This window comes from Sminthopsis crassicaudata, chromosome 1 (assembly GCF_048593235.1).
Source record: "Sminthopsis crassicaudata isolate SCR6 chromosome 1, ASM4859323v1, whole genome shotgun sequence".
NCBI lineage: Eukaryota > Metazoa > Chordata > Mammalia > Dasyuromorphia > Dasyuridae > Sminthopsis > Sminthopsis crassicaudata.
The window spans coordinates 608,804,825-608,827,777 of NC_133617.1; the positions used below are offsets into that span (position 1 = coordinate 608,804,825).

The following is a 22,953-nucleotide window of genomic DNA, read 5'->3' on the forward strand; positions in this document are numbered from 1 at the left end:
GATCTACTTTGTTCCAGAAACCAAGCTAGGAACTAGGAACACAAAGCTAAAAATGAAACCATTACTTCCCCCTCAAGAAGCTTACATTGGAGGCAGGGCAGGGCAAGGGGAAAAGACAACATATACACACATAGATATGCATGAAATATGTGTAAAGTAATACAAAATAACTGGAGTGGGTGAGAGAACTAACTGGGGAGATCAGAAAAAGCTTCATACCAGATCTCTTCTGTTTTAATAGATTGTCTTCTTGAGTTGCCATGGTAGAAAAGATTGTCACCCTAAAACCAATTTGATGAGATGTTGATCATGGGATAAAGACATAGAGTCTTTATAGTTATTGAAGTCCTTGGAGTTTTTCAGAATTGGCTCCTCAGAATTAGCCTTCCAGAATCCAGGATTCTTTCCATATCTCAATGACACATCAGGATCATCTTGAGTAAAACCTGTTTCACAGATTTAGAATCTTTGGGATCCTACTTTCACTGTTTAAGGGAATCTTGTGGTGAACTGCTTTTCATTTGTGTTCCTCATTTCCATCAAAGAGACCATTTCTAAGAGTTCAGGTGATTGTTCATCTCTCCTGTAATGAGGCATGATTTTAATATTACTAGGAAGTGAAGGTTTGAGACTGGGTGGTGGTTAGTAAGATTTCTGGCACCTCAGGAGACTTTTTAATAGCAGGATTTGGGGTGTTTCAGGCTGTGAGTAAGCTGCTTTTTTCTCTCACATGTTGCCAGGACTATGCCCCAGGGGGAGGGGGGAATGTAGCGCCTTTCACCAACTAGAAAAGGCGAAGGTTCAAATCCCATGTGGTAGGTGTGCCTCTTTCAGGAACTTGTGAGCACATGCAGTCTTATTCTACCTGGAAAGGAATTTAAAATACACACCTGACTGGGAGTGCCAGGATGAAGGACCAAATCAGTGACATGTCTTAGAGGACACACACACTGTCTGAAACTACAAATGTAAGTACCTAGTTCCTTAGTGAAGGAACAAGAAGAACCTTTAACCTAATTCTGACCTCACTGATCCAGTAAACTGCTAGAATAGAACTTGATTGAACTGTGGAAACTGAGATGACAATTTTTGCATCAGAAGGACGCTAAAAGAAAACAAGGGATAGTGGCAATAGTAGCCTATAGGGTGTGTATTTTCACTCATGATTGTGAGACAAGCCTCCTAAAGAAAGTTGGATTTAAACTGAATCTTTAAAAAAGCCAGGAGGAGATTGAGGTAAGGAAGTAGAGTAATCCAAGTATGGAAGGCCAACTAATCAAAAAGTTTTTTTGTCAGGAGATGGAGAGCAGAGAACACACTCTAGATTGCTGGATTTTAGAATCCCTGGAAGGGGGAGGTATAAAAAGACTGGGAAAGGAAGAAGAGATCAGATTACCAAGGGCTTTAATAAGCACATTAGTTTTATTAATTATCCTGATTAAATATTTACTTTTTAAATGGGCAATATTAGTTTTTTTGTACTTGCCAAAGAAATCTCAGAAAAATCTCAGATGTTCTTCAATAATAATGAAGTTAGTTTAGTTATTTTGTGTGGAAGGAAAACACAACATTACATCTATGGGGAATTCACTTAAGAAGTGACAGAGGATCAAATGAACTTCAGTGATAGATGAAGAGATTGAGAAGGAGGAAGGAAGGAGTGGAAGTGAAGAAGGAAGAGAGAGCACAGAATAGAACAGAGATGGATAGCTGTCGAATCATCAGCTAATAAGTCAATTAACATTTATTAAGTGTCTATTGTGTGCCAAGCACTATGCTAAATTCTTGGGATGCAAAAGAAAAAAACCCAACATGCCCTGTCCTCATGGAGTTCATAATCTAATCTGGGAGATAACATACAAAAAATGTACAAAAATTTGTCACAAATAAAACAAATGCTTTGCTCAGATGCAGATTTTATTTAACAGATTCCATTTGCAGAGAGCATTCTCTCTACAGATTTCTTTGTAGGATCAAGAGATCTTTGATATCATGTCTCTATTAGCATTCCTGTAAAGGATCTCTGTTAATGATCTGATTTTATAAAGGATTCCCTACAAATGTCTCCTTCAAGGATTCTCAGAGCCCTCTGAAGAAAGGACCTCTGGGGAGCCTGTTGTGGTCTTCTGAGGATATTTCTATGGCAGGCTTTCCCTCTTTGTTAGTAGACCACTGAGATAGCTCAACTCCTCCCCTCTGAGTCACTGAGTATGGATTGGAACTTTTACAAAGTTAGATCTAGACTCATGATTAAAAAAACATCAGAAAGCTTGGAGCTCAGGTCTGTCTAAGCACCTAATAGCATGGACACATTTCCAATCTAAATAATTCTTTTAATCTTGCAAATCTGGACTGGAAATCTAACAGAGAGGATTTCCCATGAAGTTTCTAGGACTTCTTGTTTCGCATCAGGTCATAAATGTCATGAGAACAGCTTTTTTTTTTTTGCTGTATTTCAATGCTTGCAGTGCCAGTCCTAGCCTTGGCCTACAGCCAAAAATTCAAAAGAAGGAGAAAATTATGGGGAAAAAATTCAGCATTGAAGTACTTTGGAACTTTCCAGAGGATTCAGTTCAGATTCTGTCCTAGGAGATGCTAGAGGGCATTCTTTTCTATATATATATGTGTGTGTGTGTGTGTGTGTGTGTGTGTGTGTGTGTGTGTGTGTGTGTGTATACATATGTATATATTGTAAACTGATTCACTTACTCCTTCATCTGAACAAAAGACATAGGATATGGGAGTCTAGAGAGATTAGGCTAGCTCATGGCCTCTATGGCAAGATCTGTCCTCCTGCAGGGAAGCAATTTCTAAAGTCAACAAAATTAGGCCTCTCAGCAAAGACTCTAACAGGCAGGTATAGGTTAGACTCGCAAATCCCTAGACAATGACCTGCTGAGTGCCAAGAAACACACTCAGCCAGAAGATTTAATTAGTCTTCTGGAATGTCAAGAATCACTAGGCTTGAGGGCGTAGAACTCAGACGAGTGGGAACCTAAGGTGAGCTTATGAAAAGTAGGAAGTGACACTTGGCTATCCCACCCCACCTTAGTGTGATCACCCCTGGGGGATAGAGGCCAGCACCCAAGGGAGACCTCTGGAGCAGTTTAGGACTTTTAAAAAACTTTATGAATAAGCAGGGCAGTGAGTGGAGTTAGGAAGACCTGACTTCAAATTCACCCTCAGATACTTACTAGCTGTGTGTCACTTAACCCTATTTGCCTCAGTTTCCTCATCTGTCAAATAAGCTGGAGAAGGAAATGGCAAATGACTACAGTATCTTTGCCAAGAAAATCCCAAATGGGATCATGAAGAGTCAGATAACATGAAAAAGCAGCATTAACTTAGAGGTAGGAGGAAAGTGGGTTAACATTTTATAACATTCCCTTAAAGTCACTGGGATCTCAATGAGGATCTTTGACTGTGAAATCCCTTCCATCTTTTCCACCTCCACTCCATGGCTGGAAACACCTTCTATTATAGGGGAGAGAATGGGATCAGCTAAATAGAAATATCTGCATAGTGCTTCTATCCTCAATATCCATTTATGAATTATGTCTTGCTTTAAGGTTTGTCACACACTCCAATAGCTCTGTATCGCTTCCAGGATCAACTATCAAATTCTTCAATTGGCCTGTACATCCCTTTATAGCTTGCACTTAGATTGTGAGTTCCTTAAGATCAGGGAGGGCCCTTTAATCTTTCACTATCTCCAGCACTTACTGCAGTGTATAACATATAATACTCACTTAATAAATTTTTATTGATGAACAGTTTATTAATTCATTTAATCCTTAAAAAAAAAAAAAGACCTGAGAGGTAGGTACCATTGTTAGCCCCATTTCAAACAAAAGAAAATTAAGGCAGAAAGCTGGTAAGTGATTTGGAATTGGGGTCAATTAGCTACTAAAGGTCTGAGGGAGTGACTCCAAGTCCAAAACTCTATTTTTTAATCTTAATGCTTTCCCATTGAAATGATCTCTAATTACATGCACATATATACACACACATACATACATGTAGGCATTGTGTCAAATATATACATGCATATGCACATACATATGTATATGTATATATATATATGTATATTACATAGTGGTTTGCATATTGTGTCCTTAAGACTGTGAGTTCCTTAAGAGTAAGAACTGTTTTTGTTTTTGTTTTTTTGGCTTGCTTTCTATCTCCAAAGCTTAGCATAGTATCTGGCACACTTATTGTTCAGTCCTTTAGTCATATTTTACTTTCGTGTAGATCATATTGCCTATTATATATATATATATATATATATATATATATATATATATATATACATATATGTATATACATATATAAATGTACTGGAGTGGATTGCCATTCCTTTTCCAGTGGATTAAAGCAGAGATTAAGTGATTTGTCCAAATAAAGTCTGAGGTGGGATTTTGACTCAGCTCTATCTCCAGCACTCTTATCTACTGAACCACCTAGCTGCCCCATAACTGCCTATTGCATAGATACTTAATAACTTTTTGTTGATCTGACTTGATTATCTACAATTTCACTTAGCTATTGTTCTTTTCTTGTATAATACTTATTTTTTCTTTTATCAAGTGCTCATAAGACCAGTATTTTTTTTTCATCTCTAAAAAAAATTACTCCTAATTAGAAGTATTTCTAAAGAATAGCTATATCACACTGAACTTAGGGGCTGAATCTCAAAAAAAAAAAAAAAAGCCATAGGGATGGAATTAGAATAAATGGACTTTAGCCATGCAACTTTAAAAAAAGATTTAGAGTTAGGATGAACCTTACAGGCTTTCTAGTCCAACTCTATTTTACAAAGAATTTGAAGTCCAGAAAAATCAGATGATTTGACCAAAGACAGCTAGAATTTGACCCCAAGTTCTCTAACTGCAACACTGTTTTCCCTGTATAAAACAATATTAGGAGAAGAAGGAAAGGAAGAGCATAGAGGAATAATGACAGTACCCTAGATACCTTAATGGAATAGTTGACTGTTTTGCCCATACATATCAATCTCTTTGGCAAGTTCATAACAATAGCCTTGTGTCTTTTAGTGAAATGGCTTTTTTTTTAAGGAAGCTCAAATTTAAATGTCAGAGTTGAGGATTGGAATACCAAAGATTTCCATTTCTCTCCTTCAGTGCTTTCCCCATTAAAATGTTTTTAAAATCTGGCCTCCTAGAAATTTCTTTAAAGGTTTTGAATATATTATGAGAGTAAGTTTCATATGTTTTCATCCCATAAGTCTTTTGTGCTGCCACCCCTATGGCACATAACTGCTTTATTAACACTTTCCAACCCCCATAGAATGATTTATTTACTTCTGAGGGAGGCAGAATTCGTGGCTTTCTTTAACATCACCTCTTTTTAAAATGTTCATTTTATGTTGTTCACTTGAGCTATATGTAATATTGAGACTTGTTATGAGGAGGAAAGATGAAAGACTGGCTGAATCTAGAGGGAGGGGTAATGTAGTGAACCAAGTTAAAATGGGGGACAAAGTCTGGTCTGCAGAAGAGAAGGTGGGAGGCATGTTGGACCAAATCTTACTATTGTAGGTGTGATCTAAAACAAGCTAGAACACTTCTTAAAGGGCTAAATTAAGAAACAAAGTGTGATGCTGAGATAAACTGTCTGGAGGAAAGGATCACATTAAAACAACAACCGAAAAAAAAAAACCTAGCTTCTAAATATTTGATATGGATAATTCCCATGGAACATTGCCATATAGCTTTGGTGTGCGTCTGTACAGGTAAGTTCCTGGAAAAGGCAGCATGAATAATATTTTTTTTTCAAAAAGTTTAGCAAGTCCCCCAATGATGATGGATTAAAGCATGTACTTTTATGACTACTCTGATAGTTTCGGTCACAGTTTCATGGATGAGTGTGTGCATGTTTGTGGGTGTGGGCACCAGATACAAGAAGGAATAAGGACACAAATCTAGGCCTGGCTTGGTCTGTTGTCATCACCATTATCCTTATGTTCCCCATCCTCATCTAATTCCATGAACATGGTGCCATGTCAGGAGTTGCACAAAGTAAGTTAAACTTTATATGATAACTATTGCCTTGAAGCTAATCATCTGCAACAGATGGTTATCCACATACAAGATGAAAAAGCATGCAGAAAGATACACACACATAGATACAGAAAAGGGTGGGGAGAGAGAGAGAGAGAGAGAGAGAGAGAGAGAGAGAGAGAGAGAGAGAGAGAGAGAGAGAGAGAGAGAGAGAGAGAGAGAGAGAGAGAGAGAGAAGGACAGGGAGAAGGAAAAAGAGGAAAAAGGAGAGGGAGAAAGAAGAAAAAGGAGGAGGAAAGGAAGAGAGGGAGAGAAGGAAGAATGAGGGAGGGAAAGAAGAATGGAGGGAAGGAGGAGAGAACCACACCATCTGAAAAATATTTCAACAATAAGAGTCCCATCTGTGGGCAGATCAAGTTCTTGTACAAAGTTCATTGAACAATCATTGCAGAGAAGTTTTGTGAAAATCATGGGTTTTGAAGAAGTCCTTGATAGAGGAAAGATAGGGTGTCTGATGAAATTGAAGAAATATATCCCAGACTCCTGAAGATCATAGATTAGTATATTCTTTTATGGGAGAGAGGGAAAGATATAATCAGGATTAAATGACTTGTCCAGGTCACATAGCTTTTGATTGTCAATTGTCTGAGGACAGATTTGTTTTCAGATACTCCTGACTCCAGAGCCAGTGCTCTATCCACTAGGTCTCCTAGATGCCCCCTTCTAGTACACTCTTAAGATGGAATTAATACAATTTGAGAATGGAAATATCCAGAAGAGGAACATAGCAAATTTAGATAGTAGAAAAATGGGGATGAATAGTAACTATAGGGAATTGTCACACAGTCTGGGCAGATTTCAAGGGCTCTGAGGAAGACCAGTTAGCATTTGGTTCCAGAAATGGAGAATGATGGAGGATCTACTCATTTTCTATGCATTCATCAATTGCATCCGCTTATCAACAAAACATTTTACTTTGGGAAATGACATAGTATATTTATAGAATATAACAGACAAATGTAATGGCCTCTTTAGTGAGGTGGTATCTCTTGGACTTTTACTGGATTAGAAGCTAGCAAAAACAACAAACACCCTTTTTATGTATTTATTGGCTTCACAAAGTTATAGTCATACTAAAAAGATTTTAGTGGTGGTGGAGTAGAGAATGGTGTTTATGTTGGATGAAATAAATTTTTAAAAATTGAATCAGATCTGCCAAAATCAGAATGTCATTTTATTTTTAAATAGTATTTTATTTTTCCCAATTATATGTAAAGACAATTTTTACCCTTTTACAAAACTTTGAGTTAGTCACTACTAGGGTTATATCCCAAAGAGATCATAAAAAGAGGGAAAAAGGTCCACATGTGCAAAAATATTTGTGGCAGGTTTTTTTTTTTTTTTTTTTTTTTTTTGTAATGACAAGGAATTGGAATTTGAGTGCATGCCCATCAACTGGGATTTGAAATGGCTGAAAAAGTTATGGTATATGAAAGTAATGGAATATTATTGTTCCGTAAGAAATTATGTAATTTCAGAAAAGTTTGTCAAGATTACATGAATGACGCTGAGTGAAGCAAGAAGAACCAAGAAAACAAGAGAATTTACGGCAAGATCATATGATAATCAACTGTGATAGATTTAGCTCTTCTCAGCAATGTGGCGATCTAAGACAATTCCAACAAACTTGGGAATCCAGAGAGAAAGAGAAAACTCTGGAGACTAAATGTGGATTGAAGAATAGTAATTTTACTTTTTTGTTTGTTTCTTCTTTCTCGAAGTTTTTTTTTTCCATTTCAGTTCCTTCTGGTATGATTTTTCTTGCACAACCTGACAGATATGAAAATGTGTAAAAGAATTGTACATATTTAATCTGTATCAGATTGCTTGCTGTCTTGAAGAGGTATGGGAGAGAGGGAGAAAACATATGGAACACAAAATTTTACAAAAATGAATGTTGAAAACTATCTTGACAAGTATTTTGATAAATTAAAAGAAATTATTGAGGGGAAAAAAAAACAAAACTTTGAGTCCCAAATTTTTCTTCTTTCCTCTCTTCCTTTCCTCCTCCTAAAATGGTAAGCAATTTGATATAGGTTATATTCATGCAATCATGTGAAACATTTTTCCATTTAAGTAACAATCATGAAAGAAGAAATAGCATGCTTCAATCTGTATTTCAGAGTCCATCAGTTCTTTCTCTGGATGTAGATAGCATTTTCCATGATGGATTCTTTGTAATTATCTTGAATCATTGTATTCCTAAGAAGAGCTAAGTCATTTATAATTGATCATCACACAACATTGCTGATACTATGTACAGTGTTTTCTGGGTTCTGCTCATTTCACTTTGCATCAGTTCATATAAGTCTTCCCTGGTTTTTCTGAAATCCAACTACTTATTATTTCTTAGTATAGAATAGTATAGAATCAGAATTTTAAAGCTGAAATGAAGATAGAGATTTTCTAGTCAAATCCTTTTGTTTTACAGATAAGGAAACTAAATTCCAGAGAGATTACCAGAGTCACAAAAATAGTCAATGGCAGAGAAGAGATAGAAATTTGTTTCCTTATTTCCAGACTAAAGTTCTTTATACTTTCTATTTCAATCCTTTAAAAATTTGTGATTTCATCACTGAGAGTATTTCTTCCACAGGTACAGATTGCCAATTCTCTAAAATATATTATATGGTCTTCACAACTTATTTTATTCAAAAACTCCATTTTTAGCCCAATTATAGATGTCCCTCTGCCTATATTTGAGCTTTCTTCAGACAACAGGAAAGTAATCTGTTGGCCTGAACTCTCAGTTGGTAGGACCTGTTAGGTCTTTCATTTCCACAGAAATGACCTTGAAGACCCCAGGAGGTTACTACTGTATCACAATGAGACATTGGAAGGTAACTTAAGCTATTTACCACACATAAATAATGAACTCTAAAGGAAATATTTACTTTAGATAGTAATTTGGGTGAAAAATCCAATGAAAAAGCTCATTAACATAAATTCTGACAGAATTTGCTAATAAATGAACAAATTTATTCTAAATACAAAAAGCTTCCAAATATATGGATTTTAGGTGATTCATGCCATTTTATCATATTTGATATCTGTTCCCTGACATTTCCACTAACTAGAGTGGTTTCCTTCTCCATTCTCTACTCTTCCTCCTTTTCTCTCTTCTTATCCTCCCTCCCATGGATGGATGGATGGGTATCTTAGTGGGTGGATGAATTCCAGCCATAGAGTAATGCTTGGCACTGATTGAAATTTAACTATTTCTGTTCTGATGGCTCCTAATAAGGATACCAGCCATCAGTTAGACAAACAGAATATTCCATATTGGCACAGAGCTAATGATTTGCTGATTGCTATCAGACATTATCCAGTTGTTGGACAATGTCCCAGTAGACATTGGAGATAAATTTCATGGCTAAGCAAAGATTGGACATTCCAGGTCAAAACTTTATGTGCTCCCACGTCTTCTATTCAAAGATACAGGAACAAAGTGTGCAGGTGTTACTAGGTAAAGGGATCTGGAGAAATGCCAGTAAGTTCAAATTGTAAGAAAAGTTTTGAACTTTAAACTTTGAAAAATCTGTGATTTTATCAGTGTGGGTAGTCCTTTTACCAACACAAAATCTAGTCACTTCATTTTGTCTCATGCTTTTGAGTCTTGTTTAAGATTTCCTTTAAACCTTTTATGGAAGACCTATCCAATGGAAATCATATTACATATAAAGTTAATAAAATACTGTTAACATTAGGTTGAATAAAAGTAGATTAACACAGAAAAAAAATCACTACAGTAGGGAATGTGGAAACTAAGGTAAAGAAAATGAACTCAGTACTAGAAATTTTGGTACTATTCTATATTTCTCATTTTTATTATTTTTTACTGTATAATTTTGAATGAAGAACAACATTTTTTAAAGTTTTGCATTCTGAATTCAACAAACACCCAGAAAGATAATATTTTCACATGTAAATTATGATAGAAACAAAATTATATACAAAATTATGAATTTTAGTGATATATAGCTTGATTTTATAGTATAATATGTAAATTTAGCATGTTAACTTCAAAGATGCCCTGTTTTTCTATGGTTTCCTCACAAGTTCTTTCTATTTCTTTCTGTACATTTTAAAAGGTCATATTCAATGACCTTTTTTAAAAAATTTCTTCTCCCTCCTTTTTTGCAACACTATTATTTGCTCTCCCCATTTTAATCCTCTCCCTCCCCCCTAAAAAGGGGTAGAAATGACACAAAATAAGCATAATAAAACAAAACAAAGCCATAATATATGTTATTCTGCATTTCGGATCCATCATTACTGTTTTGGAAGGTGGATAGGATGCTTTATTATTGATCCTCTGTAGTCCTGATGAGTATTATTAAGCACTATATATGTACAATTCACTGATCTGAGTTGTTGAATCTTCCAAATTGCTTTTTTTTTTACCGTGGTGTTGTTATTGTATACATTGTTCTGGCTCTTCTCTTTCCCCTAAATCCAGGTTTTCCTGTGAATTGATGGACATGCCTCTTGATTGCAGTATTTTTGCTATAACCAAAGGAGCTTCTATGCATATTTTGTACATACAGATCTTTCTTGTCCTCTTTCTTTCTTTCTCTGATATCTTTGAGGCAAGGATACATACTTCAGAAGTACAATTCCAAACCGATTTCCAGAATTAATGGACCAATTTACATCTTCACAAATTTAAATGTGCCTATATTTCCACAGTCCATACAACAATTATCAGAGTTTTGTTTGTTTGTTTGTTTGGTTTTCTTTCAATAGGATAGATATGAAATGGAACTTAGAAGTTGTTAATTATTTATAATATTATTTTTAATCTGAAAATCCTGACTAATATAGGATTTTAAAAAGTGTACAGAATTCTATTTAAAATATATACATATATGTGTATATGTGTATTAAAAACCTAGATGTTTCTAATCTAATGCATCTTTTATTTTAGGATGGAAATTCTACTTCTTATATGGAGATTTTCCCTATTCTGCCCTATCTAGAAGTGGATCACTGACTCTAGAGACTTGGATTCAAATCTCAGTTCAGACACATACAACCTGTGTGATAGTGAATTAACCACTTAACTTACTTGGGACTCCATTTTTCCTCTTGTACAATGAGGGAGTAGTGCTTGATGACTGCTGAGGTCTCTTCCAGTTCTGAATCTATGATATTAAAATCCATTCTATCCCTGAGACATTGCTAGCGGCTAGGGTATTGATAGCACTACTCTCACTTCTCTATGCAAACATGTGGTTTGGACCAGGTTCAGTCCTGGGGTGAGCCTGCTTCTAATTACATGGATTAGGTTCTCCTTTCTCACTCTTTTTAGCTCACTAATTCCCTCCAGAAAAATTTCTTTTGCTTTAGGTGATAATTCACAAGTCTAAGATTTCCCCAAAAGGGATGGGAGAAAAAAAAAAAGCCCCATTGTACAATATAATCAGGTATGGGGTAAATAATTTATTCCTACATACAAAAAGAATGGTAGACATAAAAGACTCACAGTACCCCTTAATGAGATCATTTGCAAACAGTATTTAGTAACTTACAACTATTGTTACAATATGCAAGGAGAGTGATACTCAAATTTCATCAGAATATAAAGCAGTTTGTGGGATTTCTGGTAAGCCATATTTTCATTTTATACTCTCTCTGAACTATCATTCCATTCAAAATTAAACCTGCCCTGAATTTCACCATCAGGTTTTACTCTGGGACCTTTCAAATTCCTAAGGTCACCTGAAAGTCCAATCACATCTATCTTGAGAATCATGTTTGGTCACAGAAAGGGCATAAAGCAGGAAAGACAGAAGCCTAAATGAAAGTTAAATCCATACTGCATAGGGAGCAAGAACAAGAGAATGGATAACCTCACCTTCTTTTACAGGGGTGTGGAGACATTGCATTAACAGCCCCCCAAAAGAGTCATAGTCAGGAAAGTACTAGAAGCATTACCCTTGTCTCCCTCTCTCTCCCTCTCTTCCTTTCTGTTTCTTTTCCTCTCCCTCTCTCTCTTCTTCTCCCTTCCCCTTCTTCTCCCCTCTCCTTCCTTCCACCCCCTTTCCCCCCCTTTCCCTCCCCCCCTCATAGATGCCAGACCTAATCTTCCTGCCATTGTACTGATGCCAGAGAGGGCCACTGCACCATTCAAGCTTTGCCATATTATGTTAAAGCACCAAATCCCTACTGCATTTTGTCCTTACATGGATGGAAAAAAGCAGCCATCCCAGAATCCCAAGTTATGAATCACCATAGCCTTTGAATTCCTGGAAGTTTCCAAGTGAGCTCTATGTACATACTCCCTGAAATGACCTCAGCATTCCAGTTCAGGCTCAGCCTAAACTCCTTTAGTTTAGTATATAATTTGAACTTCTCTTGTGTAATATATATATGTATATATGTAATATATACATATATATATATAATATATGTATACACCACAAATATATTTTCACTTATGTCTCTGTCAAAATGGGGATGCCACAAGCAGTGTTATTGAATACTATTCAATTCTCATAGCCAGAGCACATGCTATCTAGAAAGCACTCAGTCCCAGTTGTTAAGTGCACCACCAAAACCCAAAGGATCCTTGGGGTCAATCCACATATTCTCTTTGGTTACTCAGTACCTGCCTTCAAAAGATAATTATGGGCAAGGAAAATCGAGAGAACATTATGAAATACAAAATGGACAACTTTGATTACATTAAATTAAAAAAGGGTTTGCACAAACAAAACTAACACAAAGAAGATTAAAAGGGAAGTTCAAAGCTGGGGGGAATTTTTTTTTTTTTACAGCCAGTGTTTCTGATAAAGGCCTCATTTTGAGATAATTTCTGTGTTTCCTTTTCCAAACCTTCTTGTAAAGTTCTTATTTCCTTTCCCCATTTTTCTTCTAGGTCTCTTTTAAAATTTTTTTTATAATTTCTTCTAGGAGAGCCTTGTGTGAGGAGGGCCAATTTATATCACCCTTTGGGGCTTCATCTGGATACAATCTACTTTTAGTCTCCTCAGGGCTTGAAATCTGTTCTTCTCTTTCACCATAAAAGCTATCTATGATCAAAGTTCTTTTTTCTTTTTTATTCATTTAAAAAAAAAAGTTGAGATCTGCTTTTAGGGAAAGGGAGGTTGTCCAAGCTTCCTCTACAAACAGCAGTGGTTGCACTGAGTTAGTATTGATTGACTTTCAGTGCTGGGTAGGCATGGCCAGATCCCATGAAATTCTAACGGTTTTGGGTTCACTCTTGACTTTTTGTGTTTGTGTTGGCTGTTTAATAAATTCTTTGCTGATCAGATGGTTTGCAACCAGGGCAGAATAGCCAACACTGCTGTAGATTCCTCCCCATAGATTCTCTGGCTTGCCAAGCCCCTACTGCCCCAGTTTGTGCAGCCTACACTGGCATCTCCTCAGCCTGCTTGCTCTTGGCCCACCTCCCTCTGTGCTTGATTGAAACAGACCTTTTCTGGTGATCTTAAAAATTATCTTCTGCTGGCAATTTGTTACACTGCCAATATTTGTGGATTCTGCCAGTCCAGAGCTAATTCAGAGGCTGGATTTGGTAATTAGCCTGAGGGCTGTGGGAGAAAGAAAGAAACATGTGTCCTCTCTGCCATCTTGGCTCCACCCCACTAAAGGCCTCATTTTGAAAATATATAAAGAACTATGTCACATTTATAAGAACACGTGTCATTCCTCAATCAAGAAATAGTAGAAGGACATGAACAATTTTCAGATGAAAAAATTAAAGTTATCTATAGTCATTTGAAAAAAAATCATCCAAATTGCTATTGATGAGAGAAATGGAAGGTTTACTTCTTCTCAGAGATTCAGTGATCCAAAGCAATCCCAATAAACTTTGGATAGAAAACATCATCTATATCCAGAGAGAGAAATATGGAAACTGAAATGCTCTGTTCATTTTCCTTTTTTATTTTTCTTCTATTTTTTTTCCCTCATGATATTTCCTTTTTGGTCTGATTTTTCTCTCCCAACATGACTCCTAAGGAAATGTGCTTTGTTTTATTTTTTTAAATGAATGTACACTACTTGCTTCCATTTCTGTGTCTCAATCTCTGTGTCTGTCTGTGTTTATCACTTATCTCTTGGTTTCCTTATCTCTGTTTCTGTCTCTCTTCAGATACGTTCATTTAGTTTGCATCTTTATCTTTATATTACCAAATCTGAGAAAGATTCTGTCCCCTTCCCCCCATTCCCCATGGGAGGAAAACTCTTCAGCTACCACAGACCTGCTGGAGGGTAAAATAAGTGCAATCAGGTGTCCATTGTCTGAATTCTCCCCTCTATATTCCAACTCATCCCCTTTGAATCCCCACACCTGGGCCTTCCCTCAGAGCACGTGCACGCTGGCACTTGCCACTGAAGACTCCTGGCTGGTGCATGAGGCTGTTGGTGTCTCATCTCCTTTACTATCAGGGTAATAGGCTTGAGGGCAGATATTATGCCTCCTTTCTCTTTGTATCCCAGTATCTAGCATAATGTGCCGCACATAATGGGTTCTTCCATAAATGTTTTATTATTTCAATGATGGAAAAAGGGAAAATCATATTCATTTAAGAGAATTTGCTTTCCAATAAATGTTGTTAGCAAATATTCATTCAGTTAAATGAAAATAACAATGATTCTTAAAAAAGAAAAAAAAACACACAACAGGTGAACAAATGCTGATTACAACATTACAATTTTTAAAATTTTTAATAAATTAATTTTTTTCCCTGAATGGCATTTTTAGTGATAAAGCATTTTTATGAGAGCTTCATCTTTGGGACAAAGTGATTAGCTCAGATATTTCTTTTTCTTTTTTTTTCTTTGGAAAGAGAGAAATCACTGCTATTTAGATTTGAGTGGGAAAGGATGAAAAGAATCTAGAGCTGTGAATTTTTGAGATTTTTGACAGGGAACTTGCTCAAAAAAGGAGGCGTTACATTTATTTCTAAATGTCCCATTGTTAGAGGACAGTATAAATGCTGAAGTTTTGTTTTAATTTTATTTTTTTTTTTGGATCTGACCTATAATTTCATTAGTGTAGGAAGGTCTCAGTGACCTTCACCTGCTCAGAAACTCATTATCTTAGGCAATTGTTTAAGCTACTTTACATTGCTTGTCCAAAGCCATATAGATAATACCCCATGGGTGGGGCTTGAACCCAAATATTCTTGGTTTCAAGGCCACTTTTCTGTGTACTAGATCAGAGATGCCAACCACAATGATAACAATGTCAAATGCAGTCAGAGCCTGATTAAAATGTAATGGGGAAATGTTTAACAAAATAAATTGAGATACAATAGAAAATAGGTAATATTGGGTTTTCTAAGTCAATATACTCTGGGGATCTTTGTGTATAATTTAGTGGCCCCCATTTCTATTTATACTTTTAAAATTTTATTTTATTCTGAATTTAAGAAATAAAGTAGGCATTTCCATATCATAGTAGTACAGAAGAAATGAAAGGTGATCCTAGGCAAAACTCTCTTTGAGTTTGATATTATTGTACTAGGCTTCTCTGATAGTGAGGTTAAAGAAACAGAACGTTTTTCATCATGTTTTGTACCCTAGCAATGACATCTGCCAATTAATCTATGGGACAAAGTTTAACAGCTGATGACCTAGGAAGGTTCTGCACAGAGAATACAAAATTGGTTGGGATTATGTTTGGAAAGCTAGATTCCTAGCCACTTCTTTCTTGATCCCTTGTTTCCTCTGAGACAAAGTCTGTCTATAACTTCAGAGAGGTTAACTTTAGATTTGTTACATTCTCTAAGGAAATTGGGGTTTTGGTGAGGAGGGGGGAAGAGAGGATAGAGGAAAGAGGGAAGAAGGATCAAGATGGGAGGGAGAAATTTTCCCTTAGGCAGTCTTGATTTAAAGAAAAACTTCAGGAGTGTCTGTCTCTACAAGGCACTCCTGTTCTTAATTTTGGTTGAAACCATGCATATGTCTTTGATACAGTGGCTCTAGTAACCCACACCTTCTCTCTTTCCGTGCCAGCCATATGAACTTATTTACATCACCAGATTCAGCCAGAGGCCAGGAAACAGAGACATACAGTAATTTCAAACACAGTCAAAAAGGAAGTGACTGGGTAAGTTTCATAAAAGTCCATGACACCTATCAAGTGCCATTGGAAACATTTCGGAAGGAATATTCACAATGGCTGCAAACTGACATGATAATACCTGTCCCTTATGAAACTATACATGAATGAGTTGTCTTTTAGACATTCATTTGAAGGCAGGGACAGAGTCAGGCAAGATAGTCTAAACTGCCAGCAAAAGCAGATGTTCAGTTGTGATGGTGCTTTGAAATAGAAATGAAATTGGGGGTCTTCTGTTGCTTTTGAGTAAGACAAGCTGACTGAAAAAACAAAACAAGTTAAATGAAAAACATTCATTTTATATTGTGTTTTCTTACTCATAAATCACACAGGGAGGTCTGTTCCTGTGCCCCTGTCCAATTTATCTAATTAACACAAAGTTTTGAAGGTAGAAAATACAAGTAAAATGTGGGTAAAGGATAGTTAGTGATACTGACTAATAAATTCTCTGCACCTCTGTGCTGCTGGGAGCTCTCAGAGATGTTATGATAGAATATAAACCATTTATTTTCAGAACATGTGCTGAGTGGGCAGGAAGAAAATAATGTGTACTATAAATATGCACGCATATAAATATAGCAAATGTACAATATACATTGCTGACTCCATTTTTTAAAAAAGGGCTTTATCCCTGCAGGACTTAATTTTAATCTGTTCCTGTTCATTTTCCCAAGAAAATTTCCTATCCTCTGAGATCCTATAGCAATTGAGACAAGCTTAGAAAGTCTCTAAGATCTTTGGATCCCACTTTAGGGGACCCTGTGCTAAACTATCAATTAATGTGTAAAAGTAGTCACATAGAAGCACGTTGTTCTGCAGTTTGCCATTTGTTTGGTGGGTTGAATTCTACAGTTGCTTGTTATGTGTGTGAATAACAGCTGCCTGATAGAGCTTGCAGAAGGTGATTTTGGTCTCACAAAATGTCCATCAGAAATAATTCAAGGCAGCCATGGTAATTAGATTGGAGGCTCTGCCATGTACCCTTTCTGAGGATGGAAGTCACTGTTTCTGCTTCCTTAATTGAGAGCAGAGTGCTGACTCAACCCTGTTAGAGACAATAACAATCTATGACACTGATTGAAGGCAGGGTGGCCTCCCAGGCTACCCTCTATGACTTGAGTACCCAAGGAATGTAGGGCTATTGTCTTCACTCTGGCATTGACTATCCAGGAGAGTTTGGCCTACATGTCTGTGTGTGTCATGACTTACATAATCCTGAAACCCATTTGAAGATGTCATATGGCACCCGGACTGGTTAAATGATGCATAATGAGCTGTATAGAATCAGCCAAGAGGCATTATTCAGTGAATGAATGAATATAACAGATACATCTAAATTCTAACTGATAGCCCAATTGTTTAAAAAATATTCTATTTAAAAAATTGGGCAGACTCCTGCTGCCTGTAGGAAAAAATATACCATACCTCTGTTATGTCAAATACCAAGGTGGGGGGAGGGGAGAAAGGAGGGAAAAATCATACAATTATTTTCATATGATTAAAAATCTAAATATTTGGCATGGATTATCTTTTTTTAAATTTTTATTCAGATGTTTGATATAGACTGAAGTCCTTAAACTTTTTCCTCTAATAATCCCTTTTTTGCCCAAGCAATTTTTACATGATCCTAGGTATATAAAATAGGTATGCAAATCAAACATTCAGTGATAATAAATCATAATTTTATAATCCCCATATTCAGTTACAAGATCCTATGGAGTCACAACCCACAGTTTTAAGAATCTGGGATGTAGATAGTAGATATAGTCTGTATCAGTTTATGAAAACAAACAGCAAACACTAAATGACCATCACTTTGTTCATGGTCTACAATATATCAGAGTAGAATAATAGAAAATTAGGTGATGAGTATAAGATGTTATGTGTTGGGGCTAAAGCAAATGAAATACACTGTAGAAGATATCTCAGGGGAATCTCTGTGTTAGCACTTGGCGATTGTCAGATATTCATGGAGCAAAGTAAGTTCAAAGCTGCCCCATGACCATAGTACTAGGAGACTCCTCTACTACTCCTTTATAAAATTATTAGAGAAATACTCTCTTTTCATGACACTGGTATCCATGCTACAATTGTGGGTTGTTGAGCCAGCCTCCAATAGATAGTGTTTCTCATTACATTGTTGTTCTAGAAGGATTTATAAGGACAGTTCAGAAATTGTGGGAACAGTTATGAGGTCTTTTGAGTACTTTTTAAAGTAGTAAAGCCCAATGCAGAGAACATGCAAAACATCCCTATTGCCTTTATAAGGGAAGTTTAAGACCCTATAGAATGCTTTCTTTGTGATCCATGGGGAATGGAGAGGGGTTCATCTGGAGCATCCTTTCTAGCAGATATACTCTGAATATGATCCATGAAGGCAGAGGCCAAATGAGAGAAATTAGAATTAGTTTGTTGAGGAGACAGTTGAAATGTCAGCTGTGGAAATGGCCTACAGAGGGCAACAAATGCAATTCCTGACTGCATGCAGCTCTTTGAGAGTTGGCTATGGTTCCTGTTTTCAGTGAACCCCTGACTAGGGTAGCCAAGAAGAGGTGCAGTGGATGGAGCACTGGATTGGAGTTAGGAAGACCTAAATTCAAATCCAGCCTCAGACACTTATTAGTTGTATAACCCAGAACAAGTCATTTAAACCCTGTTTGCTTCACTTTTGTGAATTTGTAAATTCATTTGTAAAATGAATTAGAGAAGGAAATAGTAAACCATTCCAGTATCTTTGCCAAGAAAACCAAAGGGATCAGGAAGAATTAGAACTGAAAATGAATAAACAACAAGACCAGGACATCTGGCCAGTTCATATTAGAAATCTATTCTTGAATGGACAGAGGAATTTGATCACTGTGCTCCCTTCCTCAAGAGTAAGTCCAGAAGAGTGAGACTGTGAGAACCTCAGAGTTATGTCCAGAAGCAGGTTTAAATGGGAGAATGAGTAGGTCCACAGCTTGCTAGCCAATGGCAAGGATCATGGAGATAAGACTTTATAGTTGAAGGAAGACCTAAATGACCCCCAGGAACTGGATATACCCCATTGCAGAGAGTTTGCAAAGCTAAAGAAGGTACAACCTGGGGCAGAGAAGACTGAGAGTAATGTTTATTTGAAACAAAAGGAACACTGTAGAACTCAGAAAAGATAAAGAGGAGAGTTCAGAGCATTCTCACAATTAGTTTATCATAATAAATTCAAATTAGTTTATCATAATAAATTCATACCCTACTCCACCCTATTCCCTATCCCAACCTCATATCCAAGGGCAAAAAAAATTAGGATACAAATTAGGTGTGAGGCAGTGTACACTGTGTATTCTTAACATCAGGCCTTTGAAAATTAATATGATAAATATAGAGAACATAGTATTTGATACAATTAGCAAATAAGAGATGTTTGTACTTGTTGCTCTGAAGCTTGTTTTGTAGCAGATTACACCCCTCCCCTTTTTCCCCCTAAGGTTATTACTCTGGACCTGTTCTTTCCCCATTCCTGTTCAGCACACTTCAGCACACTTCAGCACACATTTCTATAAAAACTAATCTGAACAACTAGCCCATTTCCTCAGGGACTGCTCAATTAAATTCAGTAATTATATTTATTAAGTGTCACTGCTATAGGTAAACAGTCCCTTCCCTCCAGGAGCTTACTTTCTACTGGAATGGAATTTTTAGGAATTAATCTATATCAATATCAATAATCTATATCAATATATATCTAATAATCTATATCAATATATATCTAATTAATCTATATCAATATCAATAATTAATTAATCAATCAATATCAATGAATACTTAAATGGAAAGGAAATATTTAAATGGTGGAAACTTCAAACACTTCAAAGTTTAAAGAATACTGGTAGAGAAAATATTTCTGAGTAGGTTCTAAGGATTCTACTTCTTTCAAATTATTATGCTACATGTTATTGCTTTCTAGTAGTCAATAAATACTGGTTGTATTTATTCTATAGCTAAAAATGAAAGAAAGAGATGGGAATAACTAGGAGAAATGGGATGGTCAGTGTAGGGAGCAATATTATAACATTAAAACCAAGCAGATTTTTCTGCAGTCTAAATATTTTAGCTATAAGCTAAAGCTACAAGGCCCTAATAATTTGAGAGATAGAATTTTTTTAAACAAAGATGTGCATAATAAATGTGGCCAATTAATTAGAGGAATTAAAGAATAAGAATTATCCATTTAAAGTATTATACGACATATGTGTATTATGTATGTATAAATATATGATGAGGTCCTGAATTGTGTGTGTGGTTGGCAGAGAGAAATTGAAGAACTGAGAAAAATTATTCCCTGGAACAGGTAAGAAAAAGGCTCTGATAATCAAGATCAGTTTAGTTCTGTGGTCCCACCTTCTGGAGGTAATCCAAGTCCCTGAGGCTAAAATTTACCTATAAAATAGGTTATGGGCCATGGTTTTGATAGGGTACGGCTTCTAGGGGAAATATAGCAATAATTCTAAGGTCCCCTGACCTTGAGTACTGTTGTTCTAACAATCTGTCTATCAATGATTCTAAAGTCTTCTAGTCATATAAACATTGCTGACTGTCAAATACATAATATGCTGGTCAATGATAAACAAATCCTGAGACCACTCCTCAGTTCTACCTCTGGGACATAAAATTAGCATATCAATGACATGAAGAACTGAATAAATTTGTTTCCTTGCTCCTGGTTCTTTGCTAAATTTTGGGAACTTAGCCACCTTCAATTAGTGTTAATAATTACAATAAATTTTGTCCTTTGACTTGGGGATGGGTTCAAGTCTGCAAATTCTTTTGAGACACCTTGTGACAACAGTCTGTGACCCCCAATTTTTTTGGGTCTCCTTTCTGAACCTCAATAGTTCTACTGCCCTCCTTTGTGCCAGTCCACCACAGCACCCTGCCTCAGGCACCAATTAAAACGCTTTCCTTCAGCATCCCAACAAAAAACAGTCACTGTGTGCTGTAAAACAGAAACCCATTTCCAGTTATCATGAACTTCAAGAAGCAAGCCCTCCAAGAATCCACATAAGTTGGCACTAGGTAAGGCAGACTGTGTATGCTCTAAGGACTGAGTTTTCATTGACCAGTTCTCCCCTTTGTTGCAATGGAGCTATATATACTTGGAAAGGTCTTATCTGTTCCTTTATTTCATCCAAATCCCTCTGTTTCCCACCTAAACCTTGTCACAAGATACTGACACAATGGAAAGACTTCATACACCAGGTTAGCCTTTCCCTACTTCCATACCTGGATAACCTCATTTATTTGGCATTTGTTCTCTTTCACAATTTCTCACATGTTCCTGATGTAGACTGTAAGCTAACCTTATTTGTCATTTTATTATGGAGCTGGATAAAAGTCAACAGCTGAAAGGTCAAAAGATAGTTGCATAATAGCTATAGAAACAAGAAATGAGCAAACTAGCTTAGTTCAGACTTGGCCCAGATTTTCCTTGCATGAAACCAGATAAGAAGGTTGCTTGAAGTTTCAAAACATTCAGTTTTTGTCTTAAAATCAGAATCACTCTTGTTTCTTACATTCAGCTGAGAAATAGTAAACTACATTGACAGAATTATGGTCAACTCTTGATAGTTGTCATTGGGTAAAAGCACAGCATGCATGAAAATTTACCCAGTATCTTTGTTCGATAGGGTTATTCCACTATTAAATCAATTTCAATGTAATACAACAAACATTTACTAAACTCTTATAGAAGCTATCCTAAAAATTGAGGATAAAAAAAAAAAAAAAGAAATTGTCCTTGTACTCATTGTATTGACTGGGGTAATTGGAAAGTCAGGGCACAAAATTTGTATGTCTAGGTATGTGTGTGTATGTGAGTATATGTGTGCATGCATGGGTTTATTTATGCATATGTGCATGCATACACACAAACCATATATGCATATGTGTATGTATTGCCTTGCATATAACACATGTGTGGATTATGTGGGCATTTAATATATAAATGCTTGCTGGTACACATAAGCATGCACATGTATTTGTGTATATATATATGTATATATACATATATACTTATAATATGTATGTTGCATGTGTACATTGTATATGTACATATAAATTTATACATATACACATACAAATAGATAGATGAACAGATACAGGCTAGAGCAAGTGAGGAAAAATGCATCCCAAACATGGGGAATCAAAAATACAAAGTCATGGAGATGGGGGATGGAGTTCTGTGGGAGCAGAAAAGCAAATAACTCAGTATGGCAGATTAGAGTACATGAAAAGGAGAGATGTATAAGAAGACCAGAGAAGGAACAGGATTCCAGGTTGTGAATAGGTTTAAATGCCAAACAGGCTCCAAGCCAAATTTTAAAGGATTGAAAAATGAGGCTGGATGCCAGAAACTGTAGACAATTTTTTCCCTAGCAATTTGGCATCTAATGCCACATTATATAAGATACAAACTTGAGAGGATTTAAGAACTGAGTATACCTGAGCATGTCAGTAGGCATGCAGGAAAAGGCCTACAGATAGGGAGAAATTAAAGATGAAAGGGTGGAAGGAATGACTAATGGGCCTTATTCCTGGAAGATATAGAAGGGAATGGGATCCTGGCCTGAAAGAAGGGTTATCCTTGGCCTAGCTATTTCATCTTTAGAGACAAAAAGTAAAGGAGGAGTGGATAATTGAAGATGCAGCTAAACCTTGAGTTAAGAAGTAGAGGAGAAGGAACTCACAGCAGATGGTCTATCTATGCTTTGAAATGGGAGGTATAAACATTTTCTGAGAAAAAGG

General features: G+C 36.3%; 1 long non-coding RNA gene across 1 annotated transcript in view; it reads left to right on the plus strand.

Annotated features, from left to right (window-relative positions):
* The first annotated feature begins 902 nt into the window (after positions 1-902).
* LOC141555520 (uncharacterized) overlaps positions 903-22,953 on the plus strand; it is a 52,623-nt gene continuing 30,572 nt past the window's right edge. The window contains exons 1-2 of the long non-coding RNA XR_012486223.1: positions 903-968; positions 16,068-16,161. This is a non-coding gene — a long non-coding RNA (uncharacterized LOC141555520). The remainder of the gene's footprint in view (positions 969-16,067; positions 16,162-22,953) is intronic.